Here is a 20,098-nt window from a genome sequence, read left to right on the forward strand (position 1 = left end):
ACATCCATCTCTGGATGTTGCCATCCATCTGTGTTTGTAGGAATTCTACTGGTGAGGAACCAAAAATTCCAGGGGCCTAACTTTACCCTGTGAAAATTCAGCAGCTCGACCTCTTTGTGGCTTGCATGCCCTACTGGCAGACACAAATGCTTGGGTGGAATTATTGGAACTATTCTGAATTCACAAAAAGTCTTTCAGGGAGGAATTAGACTTTTTTTGTGTGTCTCTTTCCTCTGCAGAGGCTGTTGGTGTAGCCTTGACTTCCTTTATCTCCGACAGAGCTGAGCTAATTTGTTGCAGGTCAAGACCAATGAGTCTTTGTCTCTCTGCTCCTCTCTCTTCGTGGACAAGAGAGGTGGGAGGACAACTCAGGGGGAGCTTGGTTACACCCTGTTTCTTGATCAGGGCATGTGGTGAAATTCTTTATGAAAGGAGGTAACGATTTTCATCTCTTTTGGAGGTGGATGGGAAAAAGAAGAAAGACAAATCACTGATTCTGTTAAGCCACGAGCAATGAGGACAAGGCAGGAGTTTTTTTCCATTTATCTTTTTGAGGGATGATATGAATAAAGCAAGAAGTCAGTAGCTTCTTCAATGATGCTCTGCTCATCCCTGTTCACAATCCCCTACCCCTGCTGCCTGGCAATATAACACCACTGGCATTTCCCATACTTCTGCTATGAGTGATGTCTCAATGACCTGCTCAGAGCTGAAGAGCTTAATTTTTAAATAGTCTGCTCTGTGGGTTGTGCTCTTGTCTGGCTCTTCCAACCCCCAGAATATGTGACATCCATTGTTGCAGCTGTGACTTTTTTCTTCAGTGGACCAGTGTCACTGTGATTTATCTTTCTGCCTGACTAAGGGATTTGGATGTTGAAATATTATCATGGGAGGAATCCCAGTTAGCTAAATGCATTGCATTGACACTGATTATCTGGGACTAGGTCTGTGGTGATAAATTTACCATGGAAGTTGTTCTTGGTTTAGTGGATCCCATGAGACGATGCTGTGTGCAGGCTCCCAGCACTTCCTGCTCCTTTTGTGTATTGGAGGGCAAATTTTAGGGGAGGTACAAAGAGTCATGAGACCTGCTAGGAATTTTTTAAATAAAGTTTTTGGCAAGATGGGGTCCTGTCAAGAAATATTTTTGTTTGCACCACATTACTTTGAGGCTGCTGACAGTATTTCCACTTCCAAAGAGTGTTCAATTTAGTGAAAAATCTGATTAGCTGATGAATTAGAAGTGCCTGCCTGTGTGTACATGTATGCACATGTACCTGTGTGTAAAAGCTGCATTTCCCAGCAATCCCTGTATTGAATGCAGTTCTCATCTGTTTGGTTGTGTGGAATCCCTTTCAGTGGTACCTGTACTCTCCCTCTTCTATAACAAAATCTGCTGTCCTGAGGAGGGTGCATGAAGAAATATACACTTATGTTTCTAGGATATTGGTCAAAATGCTCCTTCTAACCAAGTTTCTGACTTCAAGTCATCCAGTGGCAGTGCTTGTTGCTGAGGAAGATGACCTCACATAAGACAGGGGAGGTCAACATTAGATGGAAAGCAATGTCTGTGACACTGTTGGGGGGCTTTTGTATGATTTCTGAATTCAGTGGCTGCCAATTGTTTTAAACTGCCTTTTATTCATTTGTGAAGCATCACCTTCTACTCTGAAAAACTGACAGAGTAAGAAGTCAGGAGCTTCAAATCAGAGATTTCTGCTTGGAAGGAAGATACTTCCCTGGAGTTGGGATGATTGTGGCTGCTACAGTCCTAGGATTTGTTAGCCATGGTGTGCTCCAGCCCCTTTGGAATATGCTGTTCTCACCTTTATTCGTGCTGAGTAAGGTGTTTCAATCTCAACAAGGTTTGCTGCTGCAGACCTTGCCTGACAATTACAGAATTAAGCTCCCTCTCTAGCACGCACATGCTCAAGGATATTCTGCCTTTGGGTTGAATAATTGCTCACTTTAAATGTTATATATGCATTTGTGGTGAGTGTATACATATGGGGGTGGGAGGAAAGGCTGGGCAGGCAAGAGATGTAATTATTCAACAGAAGCCTTAGCCTTGCATTATAAATATGGATCATGACTTAAGGCGCCTGAGGACATAATAGATTCATCTTCTGCTTGAATATCTACTTTTAATCATAAATTTGCCTGAAAGCCCTCACAAAAGATGTGCACTGACATTTAAGATCCTCGTGACGTGTGTGTGGTCCATGTGCAGAGGTGGTGGGCTCTTGCAGCAAAGGGGCTGAGGAGCAGGGGATGCTGAGTTGGAACAAGGTCAAGTCTGCCTTTTCCAAAGAGGAAAACTTTCTGTGTACCAGAAAGTGCCTACAGGTAAGGCAAGCACATGTTTAGCATAAATGTCAAATCCATTCAGTTGAAAGGAGGCAATTTCTGGAGGCATCGGCGTGGGCGCTGGGGAGTGGGCTGGCAGCAAACGTGGATTGTGTCCACAGCCCCAGCTTTGGGTAGATTTTTAACCTCTTCCCACCTAGCTCCTCTGCTGCCTGCATCTGTCCAGCCTCAGGAGCTGCCCCAAAGAGCAAATGTGTAGCTGTGGAAAGGCAGAAGGGAGGCAGGAGCAATGCTGGAGGTTCAGCAGCCCTGCACCTCCTATGTGGCAGTGAAATAAGTGTGAACTATATGTAAAGAAGAGGCATTCAAATGGCTTCCTGTCCCCATTGCTGCAGAGGCAGGACTCCCAGAAGACAGCCTGCAATTATCCAGACTCTGCATAGTAAGGATTTGATATTAGCCTTAAGGCTGTCCTATAATTAAAGTTGACTGCTGAGCAATATTAATCAGCTCTTTTGCAGCTCACACACCTCTGTTGCATCCTTTTGATAGGCAACCATAGGAATCTTACTCTGCTTTTAAAAAGTTATTTTATCCTACTTACAGTTTTGAATTTAATGGTAAAGAAAGATTTCTGCAATGCAGTGCCTGCAAGATACCAGATATAGCTTGCTGTGATATCTTATTAGACATTAGGCTACATCTTGTAGCCTCTTGCTTTGTACACAGTTATTCCCATAGCTCAACACTTGAGTAATTTTACTGTTTAACCCAGCTTGGGATGTTCCAGTTGAAGTGGAGCCCTTGAGTGTGTGGCTATTTGTGGAATGAGTACTTGCCTTTACTTTGTGTGCTGGGTTCTTAGCTGAGATAAGAACTCTGGCACTGCTCTGGCAGAGATATGCGCTAACTAAATTCTTCCTCTCTAAAAAGACAGAAGAGATGATGAGGGCTGTACTGGTTTGTGGTTGCTCAGCTCATGACTTCTGTTTTGGTTTGGTTGCAGAGTTTAGGCTCTGTGGAGTAGATGAGTTTAGGTGCTGATGTGTAAGGGAGAAGATGAACCTATGGAGCCAGAGGCCCAATAAATAAAATCAACTGTTTGCTGTCAAGAGACTTTTGTCTAGAAATGATGAATTTTGTTAACAATATATTATCCAAACCTTTCCATGTGCTGTGAGAAAAGCATCCCAAGTGGCAGTAGTGTCATTGCATGCGTGTTGTCTTCACGGGCAGTCTGGTGTTTGTCCTGTGTTTCAATGGCAAATGACGCATAAGGGTCTCTTCTCGTTTGGGTTACTCAGGATTTCTTCAGAGCAAACTAGGGACTCTGCCCTGAAGGAGCTCCTAAAATTTACAGCATAATTACTCAGTATTGTGGCAGAAGCCGAAGACTTGAAGTTATTGAGGAACAATTAGAAATTTCCTTGAAGGGAGCAGGCATATTATTAAGGGTTGAAATTTGATAAGACAGAAGACCTTTTACTTGTTCTCAAGAAAAGAATGAGATTTTATTTTATTCCTTCCCCCCCAGCCCCCATAAGTTGTGGGGCCAAGCAACACAGCTATAAATGTGTGTGTGATACATTTAGTAAATTATTGCTTCAACAGTTTACTTCTGGAAGAAGCAGCAGCAGTGTAAGGCCATGTTTGGATATACAAATAGCCTCCTGAAGGACCCCTTTCCATGGAGCTCCATGCTGGGATGTCCTGCAGCTGACAAACTCCTGGCAAGCCTGGAGGGCTGCCGCGAGCATGTTACCTGTGTTCAGCCTCCTGACAATCTGGGGGACAGCATGGGAGGGCAGTGCCAAGCCTGCTGCCTTCCAGCAGCATCTGCAAGTTGTCCCGCCAGCCCACAGAACGCAGGGGACCAAGAGGCCAGAGCAGTTTTGTCTTTATTTCAGTATTCCCTTGGAAGTGCTGTGCCATGTCCTGTAAGTGAGGACAGCCAGCAGAGCTCGTGCAGAAACACATGCACACAGTTCTCTCCTACAAAAAGAAACTGCAGCTCCAGCAGGAGGGATTACAGGGGCTGCTGTGTGCTCTGTTTGTTCAGTTATTTTTGAAACCTCACCTTTTTTCCTACTTTATTGTTTTTAAATAAGGAGCGTTTAAACAGTTGATCTAAAAGGGAAAACAAAAGCCAGCAGTACAGGTTTCATCTTCTTGAGGGTTTTAGCACTGGAAAGAATTCTTTCCCTGCCCTGTAAAGCAGATGCTGAAGCTGTAACTAAAATGCAGACAACTTTTGCCCCTACTATGGACAGAGTCCTGTTTTCTTAGCACAGCTTCTGCAGCTTGCAAGTCCTTCTGTGTTGTGTATCTTGATAGTTCAGGATTAGTTTGGAGACAGTTCCTCTATTAGCTTGTCTGTCCTGAGCATCTGTAGATCAGAGACACAGAAGAGACATAAGTAAGCAAAATACAGAGCCAAGAGGAACGTGCCACATGTGTTATGTTTTCTTTACCAGAGCATGCTAATAAATGTTTCTGTGCCTGCCTTCAGTAAGCGAGAGATGAAGAGGAGGTGATGCCTGGTGGTTGGAGAAGGGATGGAATATCTGAGATATAATCTCAGGCATTCCCCTGGCCCTTGCCTCAGCAACTGTGTCTGGGATAACTCAGTAACTGGGAAGCAAAAGTCCTTTTTGTTCACTTTGGCATCTACAGGTGCTTCATCACAGGAAAACGGTGCTGCTGAATGATGCTTGGGGTTTGGACACGTGCCAGCTGATCCACTAAAACAAAGACCTCTCCCTGCAGTCACACTGGCAGCTGAGGGTGTGCTGGGTGTTCCAGGTGTGCCCTTTATTGAGGGATAGGAAGCTCCTGGACACATCTGTGCTAACTGTCCACATGGTGACTTACACCTTGGCCCAAAGCAAGAAGAAAGGCACCTCACTGCAGAGTGCCAGGAGGGGATCAGGAGTGTTTATGGTGGCTTTCCTTTGAGTCTGCAAAGCTGATTGAGCCTGACTCTGACTGGACAGTGTGTACTAGGACAGGTCCTGAAATGTGTTATCCCCCCAAAGCTGCTGACATGCCTGGTCATGCTGGGATTTATCCTGTTGTGGCCAGGTGCTGGTGTGTGAGGAAGCAAGTCAGCGCTATGCTGCAAGCAGTCATCTGCTGTGGGCCTGTGGAATGGAGAGTTACTCCCAGAGAGGTTATCCAAAATAGCATTGAGGGTTTGATAGGAAACGGAGCTGGCTTTCATCCTGTGCTATGTTAATCCCAGCAGTATTTCTCTGTGCTTTCTGTTAGTAACCAGGCTACTGTGCACACAGCTGTGTGTTGTTTGTGTAGTACCATGGGGATGTCTTTGATAAGGACTGAGCCCAGAGCAGCCCATGGGCTCCAGTGTCATGGGGAATCTTCTAGAGATTATTTTTGTGGAGCCTGATTCAAGCTCTTGATCTCTGCTCCTGTAGCAGTGCTGCAGAATCTTGTTGGGAGAGTGTGCAAGAGAACTACAGAGTCAGAGAATGGTTTGGATTGGAAGGGACCTTAAAGATTATCCAGTTTCAACTGTTTCCTATTCATTGTGTAATATATATATGTGCATAATGAATTAATGAATGAAAAATATGTGGAGACCAACTCCTATGTCTTGATGGATGAAACCAGCTCCTGGGCCGGTGTCTGTGGGTGAGGCTGTTGCTGAGTTAGTACAGAACAGAAAAAGCATCCATTGAGCCAGGTGGGGAAAGGTTGGTGAGTTTAAGACTGGCACCTGGTTCTGAATTTTAAAACTGAGCCAGAAAGGTGTGAGTAGTCCCAGTAAGCAGCCAGTGGTTTGTGTGCGATACCAGCTGTCGTTTCTCACCTTGCCCGATGCTCAGTTTTGTAAAGCAGTGTGTCTGCAGCATTGGAGTTCTCATTCTCTGATTTCTTTGCTGCTTCTCTCAAAAACAAATGTGTGTCAGGAGCTGACTGACTTTGAGAGACTTCACATGACTTGACTGTGCACATCAGGGGAAAAGATAACATCAGGTTTGTACTCAGAACAAAATACTTCAATGCTTGAATCTGCTAAATGGAAAAGGTGTTGTTCCCTGTATATTCGTATTCCTTTTCCTCCTCTCTTACCAGATGCCACAAAAGTTACAATCTCAAAGTGACAGATACTTTGTGGGACAGCAAACATGTTTTCTAACTGGACTTTGAAATATTGGAATCCAAGCACTCTCAGTATGGGTAGAGTGGGAGGTTCACGTTTGGAGCTAACTTTGAAATTCAGACCCAGTATCAATGAAATAATTCTAATCCTTTCAAGGTTTTAGCATAATTTTTGCTCTCGACAGTTGTTCAAAGGAGGGATTTTCAGATTGCCAAAGGCTGTGAGGTGCTTCTGCCAACTTCTTCTGTGACACAGACAATAAAAATCTTCCTGGCATGTGGGCAACGTGCACAGAAATGCTCAAGTGTGGGAGTGAGGCATCTCTGGAGATACTCACGGTCTCTTATCTTGCTGTGGTGTGCTGTTGCTGGCAGCTTCTGCTGCTCTTGTACCTGAGCTCTCAGTTTGTCACAAGTGGTTTCCTAGGATTTTGTACTCTGGTGAAGCACTGAGATGAGTATTATAGGAGCTTTCTGCATTTCCTAATTTCCACTAGAATGTTAAATACATGCACAGCTAGAGAGATTACAAGCACTTGGGTATAAACTGCTGAGAAAACTGCTGTCCTTTTTGCCTGCCAGTTACTGATGAGATCTCATCACTGCATCCCAGGTTTCCAGCCTAGTTCCCCGTTGGTTTGTGCTGATGCAGTATCACAGGGTGGCTGTTTCCTCCTCATCCTCTCTGGCTCTCCTGAAATACCTCTGGGTTTGTTTTAATGCAACTCCATCATAACAGATAGCTTGGGATAAGGGGGAAAAATAGCCTTTTTTTTTTCCCCCCCAGGTGGGTGACTCTGCTCCCATTCTGGCACTACTGCCAACATTGTAGAGGAAAAAAAATAAATCTATGCTTTACTTCTCACAGACTTACAAAACTGCAGATAACTTGTGTGTTTTGTCACTTCTGTATTTTATGTATTCTATTGTATTCTATTTTTTAGCTCTGAGAGGAACTAAAAATTAAGTGGTCGTGGAATAGAGTTGGGAAGGGGCCCACAAAGATCATTTGAGTCTAGCTGCTGAGGATATTTCCTTTGCATGTAAGCACCTACTACACGGATGTGTGTTATAAGAACGTGGTTTCTTTGAGAATATGTGACGTATGAAACAGCACTGCACACCTGCTCCCCTCCCTGATATATGCATTTTAGTAAGGACAACTGGACACTTCAAGGGTGGCTGTGCTGCTTTCCCCTTCCGCTTTTATTGCAGCCTACTCATTCCTATTATTTCTGGTCACTGTTTCTATGTTTAGCTTACAGATCTATCTTGGATCACGCTGCTGGAACTGATGTAGGAATTTGGCCACTTAGGTGGCAGCTATACCTATATTTAGAAAATACTTCTGATGACTCCAGTGCCCCACTGAATTCTACTTTCCTTACAGTAATGCTAATTTAAAGAGTAGAATATTAATGAGCACCAAGATATTTGACATCCCTACCGCAATTAAAATAATTGATTAATTAAGAGGATAATTTAATGCTTACTAACAACACTTGCTGTGCAAAATAAGACTTATTTTCACCTCACTGGCACAGGCCTAGGCCCAGGCTCTGCACCTGAATATGTGCCAAGTATAGAACTATTTTTTCTTCAAAAAGTTACTATCAAGTAAACTAAGGGTCAGAAAGTTTGTAAGTCATATGCCAAATCTTAGGAGACTTTGCCATGGTTGTGTATAGTAACCAAACAAACTCTTCCAGCCTTTACTAACTTAATATTCTTGTTTAAAACGATGAATAAATAATGATGAATGAGGACAGCAGATATCTTCACTAAGGCCTTGGAACTGGATCTGCTGCATGTTGCTCTAGAAGAATTTAGCAGTGATACACTTTTTAATAAATCAGGAGATTTCGGATGCTTTCATCATTGTGCAAGGGACGTTTTTCAGCTTTTGCTATATGGAATCTTCTTAGCTGCACTTTCTCATTGAGATAATGAAATAGAACACTGTTCTTCTAAACAAATCTGGATTTCTTTTTTTTCCCCCGTCTCCAGCAGGTTCTTTTTAGCATTTCATGATATTTTGTCCCGTTTAGTCGTGTGCTATAATCTGCTTATTGCCATGTAGGTGTAAATTATTGGGGAGCATGATTTCTCTGGCTTCCTCAAAACAAAAGAATTGACATCATGTGAGGTGTTGTAGCTTTCCACTACCAGAGGATGTTCACTCTTAGTCTTTCACTGAGGCTGTGATGCCTCTGGCAGTTCCAATCATTATTTTGAAGGTGACCCTTTCTTTGGTGTCTTGTCACTCCTTTCTCATTAAGCTATTTTTACCTATTATCTTCGGGGAATTATATCAACATATTAGGGCTTCCTCTTTAATGAACAGGTACTGCTGTAAGTTTCTGGAATTTTATTTTAACATCACAAGTCCAGCCAAATGAAAGATTTCACTAGTGATTTTTGGATAACTTACTGTTCCAAAGGAGCCTATAAAAATGCAGTTATCCTCTATTAAATATAAGGATACAAGTGGCTGCATGTAGGTTGGATGTACTGCAACTTTGGGGATTGTTTTCAGCTCTGTTCTGGGCATCCCCTTGAAGACCAAGGAGATGAGTGTTTAAGGAGACATGATGAAAATGCCAGAACTGGGTTTGGTCACTCAGTAGGTGGAAGCTTTGCCTGAAGCTGGCACTGAATTAGTGCAACCACATGATTTTGGCCAAGGTCTGGCTTTTTAAAACTACCTCTGTTTGCTTGGATTAACTTTATAGGGATTCACATGGGTGCAGAGTTCTTTTCTATGGACCCTCTCCAGCTGACCTTCAAGGAACCCCTTCATCAAGTCCACCCTCATCACACACTTGATTAGCTATGTTTAACTACAAAACTGCACAAGCACACAATCCTATTTTAAAAAATTAATAAGGAAGGGGAGGGGGTACAAAATAAATGGCAAGGAGAAAGACCCAACCAAAGAACTCCCTAAATCAGGCATTTTTTTCCCCCTAGTGCATTTTGCCCTTGAAGAAAAAACAAGGATTCAGACCCAAGGGGGACTTGACTTTGCTGTGCCTGAGACAGAGTAGGAGGCAGTGTGAGCATCTGTCCCAGAGAGCCCATGGAAAAGGTTGATGTGGATGGATATATGAGGAAAACCTCCTGGTCCCAGCTTGTCTGGGGAAGTATCAAAACACTGGTAAATCCCTTTGCCACATCTCACTCGTGTGGCTCCTGCATCTCTATGTCCTTACTTATTGCCCTCCTCAGTGATCCCTCAGCTTTCTTTGTAATTTGGATGTCACGCCTTGGCTACTTTCTCCTGGATTGAAAAGTGCTGAGCAAACGCGGCTGTTTCGTTATAAATCCCCTTTCTGTTTCGTAACTCTGTCTTCCAACTTCAAAAATAGTTTCCCCTCATTGACTTGAGCAAATATGATATATACAAGCAGTTGAGTCATCCTGAAAGGGCATTTGCTGGGGATTTTTTTGGATGAATCATTTTAATTGGCTTCTTTGAAAAATGCAATTTTTTGAGCATTAAAAATTAATTAAGCGAGAGGAGAGAACACTTATGAGCAGTGTGTCTTTATGAGATTAACTGATATTTGAGAAGTGGAATTAAATATCATATGGAGCCAGGTAAAGTGATGTTTCCTTCATAAAAATGTTCCCAAGTGGAGAGTATAAAGAGACTAGGTCAGAAAGTTTGATTAATTAAAGAGCTTATAACGTGGCATAAATCTGTTCTAAATGTACAACTGTCTTCTGGGGAGAGAAGTACGAAAAGTCTGAACCCTGAGTGCCATGAATTAACCCACATCTACTGAAGTCTAGAAGGTGTTTTCTATGGAGGGAGGGGAAAGAAAATCTGCAACGACAGCGTATATCCCTATTTAGTGTTTTCTTGTTTTTTCCAGAAATGCGATTAAATGTGTGTAGACCAAGCAACAGTAAAAGCTGAAGAGAGTGGGTGACCTTAGTCTTCAAACAGCCCCAGTGGCCTGAAGCTGCTTCAGTCACAGACTTGCTTTAAATTTCATTCTTCAAGTTGACAACGTTTTCTATGCCTGCCTGTGTTTCCAAGGAGTGGATTAAATTAAAACCCTTCCCAGGCGTTTGTTGTGATTCGGCAGCCTGCTGAGTAATGCTCGTTGCACGTGTTTTTTATTTTGTGGGACAGCTTTTCCCCACAGGTCCATGGACTGTTCTGGACAGAGGTTTAACTGTGAGGCAGCTGGTCTGATTGTAGACCAACCCTTTTAGTTCATCTCCAGGAGAAGCGAGTTGTATTTGGACTTTTGTAGAGTTACGTATGGTTTAGTTCAGTGTTGGGGGGAGGAAATGTGTGAGGTTTTATACAATCCTGGCTGGCTAATATTTAACCATGCTGATCGTGGAGTGCCTGGAGGCAGAGCTGCTTCTGCATTATGTGGTTTGGGAGAGTTGTTCCCTTCGGTGGGAGCTCTGGAGTTCTGTGCTGGTTCTACCTCTAAAAGATGAAACGTTGCTTAAGCTTGCAGGTGGGGGGATTAAGACAGTGATGTCTGTCCAGAAGAAAATTTAATTAGTCTCATTTAATCCAAATGAGTGTGGCTCAGCTTTTGTTTGCTAGGATTAAATGGGGGGATGTCTCATCATCCCTCCCGACAAAAATGCTCATGAGGGATTTGTAAATTTTTCTTTTCATTAGGAGCCAGCTGGACTTTTAAAAAGTTTTCTTCCACTCCCACCAAGCTTTATCATATTTTTCTCTTCCTTTTCTCACCACTTTTTTTTATTTTTCTTGTTCAGTTTTAGAAAGGCAAGAAAGAGACAGTCTTTAAGTAGAGGGAAAAGAACAAATCCAGCATTTACTTTCTGTTTAAGGTGATAGTAGTTCAAAACTTTATATGAAATTTTATCAGAAAGAGTCTTCACACAGCACTCTGTTTTGGATTGGCTCTAAATGTAATGTATGAGTACAAATTGCCCTTTGAAAGGGGTGTGACAGGAATCTTGTGATGACTCTTAGAAGCAAGTCTGACACTTCCTTACCTCTGGGAAATAGGCACCAAGGGGTGAACATCTTGGTCTACTTTGAGTGCCCAATATTTCTCTTTTTCCCACCACCTGCTCACCTTTCCTGTACCCAAAAAAAAAACCAAAAAAGAGAATTAATTTCAATCTAAGTTAAAATATCCCATTTCTGGCCATCAGATGAACTTGATATAAAGAATGAGTGGGAGAGGAAACAGAGTGCAGTTTTAAAGCATCCTTCAATTTTTCTGACTCTTTCTGGTTGTCCAGGGCTGACTTGCTCCTTGATGCAACTTGAGAAAGGAACTCTCCAAGATGAAGATGCAGTGTCAGAATTGGCTGGTTGGAGGGGAAAATGTCTAACCACTAATCCTTTTCTTATATATATATATAGCCATAGAGAGCAGAATATTTTTTAAAAAAATATGAGTAAGGTATTGTTATTAAACAGTAATCAAATTATTCAAATGTGATTTAATTTTTAAATTAAATCATTTAAAAGCATGCCTTTTTGAAGTACTGGGCTCTAATGGAATGCTGGTTTCTGCTGCTCTTTCATCAAGAACTTTATTCACAATGCTGAATATTTTATGGTGCCAGGGGACATTGCATTATCTCTTCTGATATTGCCAACCCGATAAAATAATAAAGAGAAAATCTCTACTGTAATTTCTTTACTCATTTTGATGAGAAATATCTGGTAATTCATTAAATAGGAATGTATTGCGCTGAAAATGCAAATGAATAAAGTAACACTGGCATTAAAAAATAGCAGCCAAGGCATTATCTGGTCTCTTAAATGATTTGCAGTTAATTCCATTACTCAGGAATCTTGTTTCCTTGCTGGTGGATTGCGATCCGTGCTCTGGGGGCTGAGGAGTGCTGTGTCCCGGGGTTCCAGCAGGGCTGGCACCCCCCAGATTTGCCCTGGAGCTCTCAGTTTAGCTGCTGAGCAGGCTGGGCTCCTTGTGGTTGTGAATATTGCCCTCAGTTAAATTCTCTGTGGTCGTGAAGAGGAGATCTGGTGTTGTGCCTCAGGCGGTGACCAATCTGTGTGTATAAATAGGGACAGTGGTTGTTTTATGTAAGGTCTGCAAGGGCTATTCCAGCAGTGGCCAACCCAATAAAAATGCACAGGGGTCTTGTGGTGCTGTCTGACCCAGCTGTAGATTCCTGGAATGGTTTGGGTTGGAAAGGATTTTAAAGTCCATCCAGTTCCATGGGCAGGGACACCTTCCACTACCTCAGGCTGCTTCAAGCCTTGTCCAATGTGGCCTTGGGCACTGCCAGGGATGGGGCACAGCTTCTCAGGGCGACCTGTGCCAGGGCCTCACCACCCTCATAGTCACGAATCTTTCCTAATATCCAATCTTACCCTGCACTCTGTCTGTGTGACGCCATTCCTCATTGACCCCATCACTCCAGGTGCTTGCAAACTGTCCCTCTCCATTTTTTTTTTTTTGAGTCTCTTCTTTTGCCTGACTTTAGAGATATTAGCAGAGGTAGATCTTTCTTTACTTACTGGGATGCTCCTGGGTGAGGTGGTATATGCCTGCTTCAGGATGGGGACACCACTGGGAGGACAGAGTCCCATTTAATGTGGGAATCCTTTGGGACCAGGCAGCTCCCTGCAGCCTGAGGCAGGATGCAGCCAGAATCCAGGCAAGGCTGATCTGTGCGGCCATTCTTGGTCTTCTTGAGCTCACTGCAGCCATGAAATAATACCATAGCACTCGTGCCATGCGAGCAGCTTGAACATAAAGCTGGGGGGAGGATGGTATAACAGGCAGGGAGTTCTGCTTAGGTTGCAGCAGCAGCTTATTGCTGCGGTAGTTCTGAGGTGGCCTCGGGGAAGGGAGAGAAAGATGTTTGCTTTCTCGCTCTGTTGGTCCCTGTGCTTTTCTTCAGGGCATAGGTCTTTGGAAAAATGCAAACTAATAGCATGATCCATGATCATCCAGTCCTCTTGAAAATTAAGTCTGTGGTTGACACCTTTTATATGGAGATTGCTGTGAAAGGGCTGAGTGTTTGCAATTCCATAAACTCTGACGTTGCATCCTCATTTCCCAACACTTCATAAAGGCTGCCACCTCAGATGCTGTGGTTGCCAATTTCCTGATGCTTGTTGTTTCCAGCCACTCACATCTTCATCTTGTCATCTGCTTTTGGTTACTTGGATGCCTTCCTGTTAAATATGACAAAATAAATAGCTGTTGTTGCTGCCAGCAGTGCTGGGAGATTTTTGTTCAGGTCCTGCTATATATATTTCAGAAGACATGGAAGTGTCCCTCACTGGTTGCATGTCCTGGTTCTCCCTGGGCACAAAGAAATAGCCAGCCTAATAAAAATTTTGAGTAATAGTCACTTAATAGTTAATTCCTTCCCTACCAGCCCGATGGTTCTGTGGCAGTGACGGTTTTGTATTTCGGACTTATCCCAGGACAGTTCTCTTCCAATCTATCTTTCTTGTTGAACAAGCTGCACTTTCTGGGGAATCCAGGCTACACATTTCAGAATTGTTACAAACATTTCTGATTATGGGTCTAGCCCAATACTGATTTTTTTTTTTTTTTCTTAGGCTGGGATGTAAGAATTGCATAAGAGGCAAAAAAAAAAAAAAATCACTTGGAAAGATTTTTAAAAGTGAAATATTTTTGTGTAAAAAAAATAAAAAAAAAGCTGCCTTTTTTTTTCCTGAAACTGGGCAAAACGTCTTGAACATGAAAATGAAATGCAAATTTTGGTTTCAGACTGAAAAAAAATATTTTTTAGTCATCACGCTTTATCAATTCTGCTATTGAACCATTCTTTCCCCCACCTTTTCCATTGCATCTCTCTCCTCCAAGCTGAATTTTGTTTATCTGTTAATACAAAGTGATGGTAAAGTACAATCACTGTAACTAATTTGTGTGTTTTCCTTTTTTTGAACACCATTTTGACAATGTGAAACAGCTGCTGCATTGAATCTGGTCCATGCAACCGAATTGAAAATCTTTCTGGGCCATAAGGGTCACAAAACCCCAACATTTTCTGAGGATGTGGTGTAGAGAGAGAGCCAAATCCTGTACGGAAATATTCCTCTTGAGTGAGAAGCTGCTTTTTCCTTGCCACCTACTGAATGCAGAGTTTGAGATTCTTCAGATAAAGCCTTGCAGAGATAAATATTCCATTTTTACCTGACTGGCATCTGCTGCACAGGGAACAAATCAATGGGACAGAGAAGCAGCAGCAGCAGGGCAAAAGGTGCTAGAGACTAGCAAAAGCTTCCTTCTGCTTCCTTCCATGCTGGAGGATGCTAAGAGGGGGGAATCTCCCAGCAAACAGCAAAGAAAAGAGTCAGTGTACCCCCCTCCAGCTGCTGTTTTGTTTTTCTTTCCCCTAGTAAACTCTTCTCGTTGTACTCTCGTTGAGGACTTTCCATTACTCTTTCCCCACTTAAAAAAAGATATACGAGGAGCTTAGGGTGCTTGGGTTGGGAAATGGACTTTGTGACACCATCAGCTATTTCAATCCCTTTAGGGACCAAATGTTTGTAGGGTACCTGATTTACAAGGAAGGGAATACCCATAACATTTCCCCCAGGAGCAGCAGCATCTCTTTGATTCATCTCCTGGCAGTTCAGCTTCAGACAGGTTTTCAGTTTAACTACTCCCATATGGAATAACTTGTCTCTCTTCTGATCCCTGAGCTGACCAATATGTTGAAAATTACAGTAAAATTGCATTTTAGAGAAGGTGAGGGGGAATTATGGCTGCAAATCCCAGAGTGTGCTTAAAGAGATTAGGGCATCACTCTACTGTAGGAAATGAAAGAAAGAGGATAATAAGTGTAATAGTAATTAGCGTGGCCTTCATACAACAAGGTAATTATGATGACAATTGGAGTTACTTTAAATCAGGTGTAAATTAGTTTTAAGAAGTAACATTAGGCACCATTTTTGTGGCTACTTTATCAGCAGGAGGGAAACCAACAGCTTCAAAGAGTTAATTTGGGGTGAGGATCCAATATATGTGATGAAATCCAAAATGTGTCTATGGTCTAGAAATGAGGCTGCATTAGGCACTGATAACCAGGAGTGCAAAACTCCTTCACCGGAGGAGAGGACACAGGAATAGAAACCAAATGGTTTTGAACATGGGCTTGAGCCCTGTTACTTGTTCAAGCTTCTGAATGTTTTTTTACATGCTTTAATAATTATATCTTTTTATACTAATATGTGTCTGTCTTATTTCCCTTTCTTCCTTGGGTCATGGTGGGTATTGTTCTATTGTTTCTAGATTTTTTTTTTTTTTTTTTTTTTTTTTTGGCTCCCATCACACCGTTGCCTTTGTGAGAGTGATTTCTGACAGTTGCTTGCATAGACAAAGTTGTCTCCAGAGAACCTCTTCACTTTTCCTGAGATGACATGGTCACAAGGAAAGTTTGAGCTTTTAGCTCCTTGCTTCTGGGTTTTATTTGCTGAGAAGTGCCCTGAGGAGATGCGAGGGGGCTCATGGCTGTGTGTCGAGAACTCCTCTCCTGCATTCAGTGAGTTCTCTTTGGACCCCTATTTAAAACACTTCTCCAGGATGCTGATTCCTTGAGTTGGAAACATGGTGGCACATGAGAGGGGGAAATGCCGAAGGACTGCTGAAATATGTGCATTTGGTGCAGTCTTGTGGATTCCAACGAAGACTTTCTTTCCTTAAGCAACACCTATTTTAAATAGCATCATTGCCATACTGTTTTGTATCTAACCTTTCCTCACTGCACCTCTGAGTGGACTGTACCCAAAAGCTCCTGCCCTTTCTAGGGGGCTCAGCAGGTGGTGGGACAACTATTAAATGTCGAGCTGACATCAGGAGGAGAACCTGCAGGAAGAGCTTGCAGCCAAGCTGCTGAAACCTGATGCCGTGGAATGGCTGTAGGAAGGAATTCGTGTCACCAGTTGGAATTTGTGTCGCCAGTTGGATTTCCTTTTTGTAGGCACTGCCAAGCTCTGATGCTGCTTCAGTGAAATCACAGCGGTGAAACTGAGAGGGGTTAAATCCCTCATGCAGTTCATAGGCAGCCCAGGTGGGAGGGATCACAGTGCTGAGGAGCACCCCCAGTATCCTGAGAGGAGCTCTCCTCTGGCTGCAGTGGGGTTCACCTGCTGGAGGGGATCCTTGTGTACTGCAGGAACCACTGTAAAGCGACTTCCAGGATGGTGGTGAGATAATTTGAAGTGGATGAGCTCTTCAAAATGAAGCACAGGCAGTGTAAAAGATCTTTTGCAAAACCCTGTTCTGTTCCTGTCCAAGTGCATGGGCAGAAATACAGATGAATTTAGCCACCGGGTGGATTTCCAAGGCTTTGGCTGCGATAGTTGCACGATAAGTGGTTATTGTGTCTCCTTCAGTGCAGAGCATTTCGATCTGAAGCGCGGGACGTGTGATTTTCCTGGTCACAGAGCACAAAGCAGGCACCTCACTTGGAGAAGAGTGTTTAGTCTGGGTGAGAACTGCTCTTTGTGCGCACACGTGTGATTTATTTATAATAGATAATTCCTCCCAGGCAGATGATTTCTCCCAGCTCCCTTTCAGCCGGAGCCAGGGCGGTCTTTGTCAGTTATGTAAGGTCTGGTAAGTGTGGTGCACAAGCAGCGGCCTTTACTTTTCATCCCCGATGGAAAATGAGATGAGCTATCCCATTTAGCCCATGGAATAATAGGGTTGTGTTTGGAAAGGCTGCTGCCCGGCTGGGAGGACAAAGCACTGCACATCCTGGGAAGGTGGAAGCGTGAGGGAAATCGTGGTGCTTGAGCAGAGCCATCTACGAAAGACACACAGCCAAGCAGGTCCCAGAAGGGAGAGAGTTCCACTTTCAGATCAGCTTTCCTCCCTTTTGTGTTGTTCTGCCTTTGTCCTCATCTTCAAAGGCAGAATGGGCAGGGAATTCAGGAGGTTCTCCGGAAAAGGGGCAGTTCCCAGGCTATGGGAGGTGGTTGTGCAGGGGCATAGTCCCACCTAGAGGTGTTGGATTTACAGCTTATCTATTATATTTCAAGCATGTGCTTAGAAAAATTGTGTGTTTCTACAAATAGGATAGAACATTAAACCTAACTTTAAAGGTCGTCTGAAAATGAAATTCTGATTATGATACCATCTCTGCACTTTCCCATTGAAGGCAGGCTGAAAAAGTTGTGGCTGTTCACTTTTGAGAAGATTGTGTGGAGGCCTCATAGCAACCTTCCAGTGTCTGAAGGGGCTCTTCATCAGGAACTGGAGTGAGGGGATGTCACCGAGACACACAAAGCAATCACATGCAGACAAGAGATTTTCACAGAGGTTCTTCTGATCCAGCTCCCAGCTGAAAGAGCCGAGAGGAGAGACCCCTTTGTTTATTTCTTACTTTTTATACATTTGTGGGTCTAGCAGAAGATTGGCTTTTGGGGGTTTCCACCCCTCAGCCTCAGTGGCCAGACCAATTGTCAGTTACAATTGTTTTCAGGTTAGAAATATGCAAACAAAAGACAGAGAATGAAAAACAAAGGATTTGTTTATATTACTTCTGTGGGAAAGGTAGAAAAACTGCTCTAATATTCTACAGTAACTAAAAGATCTGACTCCATTTATGAAAATCAAAAGGCTAATAAAGAAACTCAGAAAAACCAGGGTAACATCGGGACAAGGAATAATGGGTTCAGAGTGAAAGAGGGGAAAATTAGATTAGATATATGGAAGAATTTCTTCCTTGTGAGGGTGCTGAGACCCTGGCACACGGTGCCCAGAGCAGCTGTGGCTGCCCCATCCCTGGCAGTGTCCAAGGCCAGGTTGGATGGGCTCTGAGCAACCTGGGATAGTGGAAGGTGTCCCTGCCCATGGCAGGGGGGTGGAACAGGATGGGCTTTAAGGTTCCTTTCAACCCAAACTGTTCTATGATTGAATAGTATAATTGCACGATACCTTGACTTATCTAAAAACTAGGCACGTGACATTTACCTTTAATCTAAATTGAAGGGGGTTTACATCCTAAGGTCTGTACAGACATTTCTCTGCCAAAGAAATGGTAGCACTTTACTCCCTGTTTTTATTTATCCTGTTTATAGCAATGTAAGTGATAGATCCAAGCTGAGACAAGAGTATGGAGTGGGTCAGATTGGAGGGGAGGGTGTGTGGGTGGAGAACTTCTCCAGCATATTTTTCATGGTGGCCCTGAGGTACTGTGCCAATTGCTCATCCTCTCCCTCACACAGGCAACAGGAGCTGAGGGTAAATTACATAACCCTAAACCTGTGCTGTCTTTGCACAGGCATTTATGATTTACATCCTCTTGGCAACATCTCATTTTTCAATGCCTTGTGTATCTTACAGGCTTTAATATAAATGCCTGTATTCTGGACATTAGCAAGGAAGTGAAATAGTTATAATGATTCTTATCCTTTATGGCACTTACTGTGTTTAGTTTGCAAAGGGCTGTAAAAGGAGGGCCTGTGTTACTTCACTAAGGAGAGGTCAGAGGTGAGAAGAGGCTGAAGTGATTTTGGACTAAGGCTGTTACAGTGGCTTTCAACTACAGCTTTTTTTTTAAACAGTTTACCATCCTTGCCCGTAAATTGCGAACAGAGAGATGTTGTAATGTAACAAATGTGGCCTCACATTCCCCTCAAATTTCAATAGGCTGTTTGTATATGTGCAGAATTAGCTGGGAATAAGGCAGATTTAGGAAGCTGTGTGGAGAACATCACATATCCCTGGGCTGTTATGACAAAGCAAAGCAACTGTTCCCCGCATGGCCGCCCTTCCTCTGCTCTCCTGAGCTGCATCCAGCTGTTGTTTAGGTTTTACCGGGGAGGAGGAGGAGTTTGGATGTTACAGCTGCAATCTTGAGTAAGCCTGGTCCATGTGAAGTCCTGAATTCCACGGCGTGGCTGCTCCCGTTGTGAGTTGTCTCTTTCTCCCTGCCCCCAGTCAAGGGGAAAAGTTTTATGCAAAAAGAGAGGAGGAAAAAAAGAATATTTAACTATAATCTGACTCTGGCAAGTCATGTTCTATTTAAAACTTCTCTGCACTCAGCCTTGCTAAGTGATGCAATCAGACAGCAGAAGTGGTTCAGCACATGCATGAGCATCCCAGGCAGCATTTGCAGTTTCCAGTTGTGCTGGCTTGAAGGCAAAACCAGCAAGAGACTCCAAGTCAGAAAAAAACCAATTTAATAGGAGAGGGGAAAAAAAGTAAAATAAAATAAAACACATGCAGTGGTACAAAAGGTCACTGACAGAGTCAGAATACAACCTGAAACCGTGGTGGTGGCAGTCCAGATGAAGTGGTCTTGTTGAAGCAGTGTTCTTGCAGCAAGGCCTGGTAGCTCTTGTCCTCTGGGAATCCAGTGGGTAAGGCTACCTGTGCTGTCCCAAATCCCAGATTATATCCAGGTGGGAATGCTTGGCTCCTCCCCCTGGGCGGAGCATCTCACAATGGACTGATATCATTTTATCAGTTTTGCAATGGGTCCTTGATTGCCCATTAAACAGAGATAGCTCCTGGGGAGAGTTATCTATGAGCCATGCAGGACGGTATTGATGGGCCATTAACAGAAGATAGTCTGGAGGGAGGGGGCACGGGAAACAGTGGTGCACAACAACATTTCATGTAGATGGTGATAGAATACATACTTTGGGCACATTTTACATTGTAACTTAGGACACCAGTGGACCCCAGAGACCCTTGGA

The 20,098-nt window shown here is 43.3% G+C and overlaps 1 long non-coding RNA gene across 3 annotated transcripts in view; it reads left to right on the forward strand.

The window, feature by feature from the left end:
* LOC120751966 (uncharacterized) overlaps positions 1-11,145 on the forward strand; it is a 44,217-nt gene extending 33,072 nt beyond the window's left edge. For 2 of the 3 annotated variants that reach the window (XR_005700561.1, XR_005700562.1), the window contains exon 3: positions 10,308-11,145. This is a non-coding gene — a long non-coding RNA (uncharacterized LOC120751966). Of the gene's footprint in view, positions 1-4,980; positions 5,411-10,307 lie in introns of those variants that run through there. The other variant, XR_009207774.1, reaches the window with a different exon arrangement.
* The last annotated feature ends 8,953 nt before the right edge of the window (positions 11,146-20,098 follow it).

This window comes from Hirundo rustica, chromosome 4 (assembly GCF_015227805.2).
Source record: "Hirundo rustica isolate bHirRus1 chromosome 4, bHirRus1.pri.v3, whole genome shotgun sequence".
Lineage (NCBI taxonomy): Eukaryota > Metazoa > Chordata > Aves > Passeriformes > Hirundinidae > Hirundo > Hirundo rustica.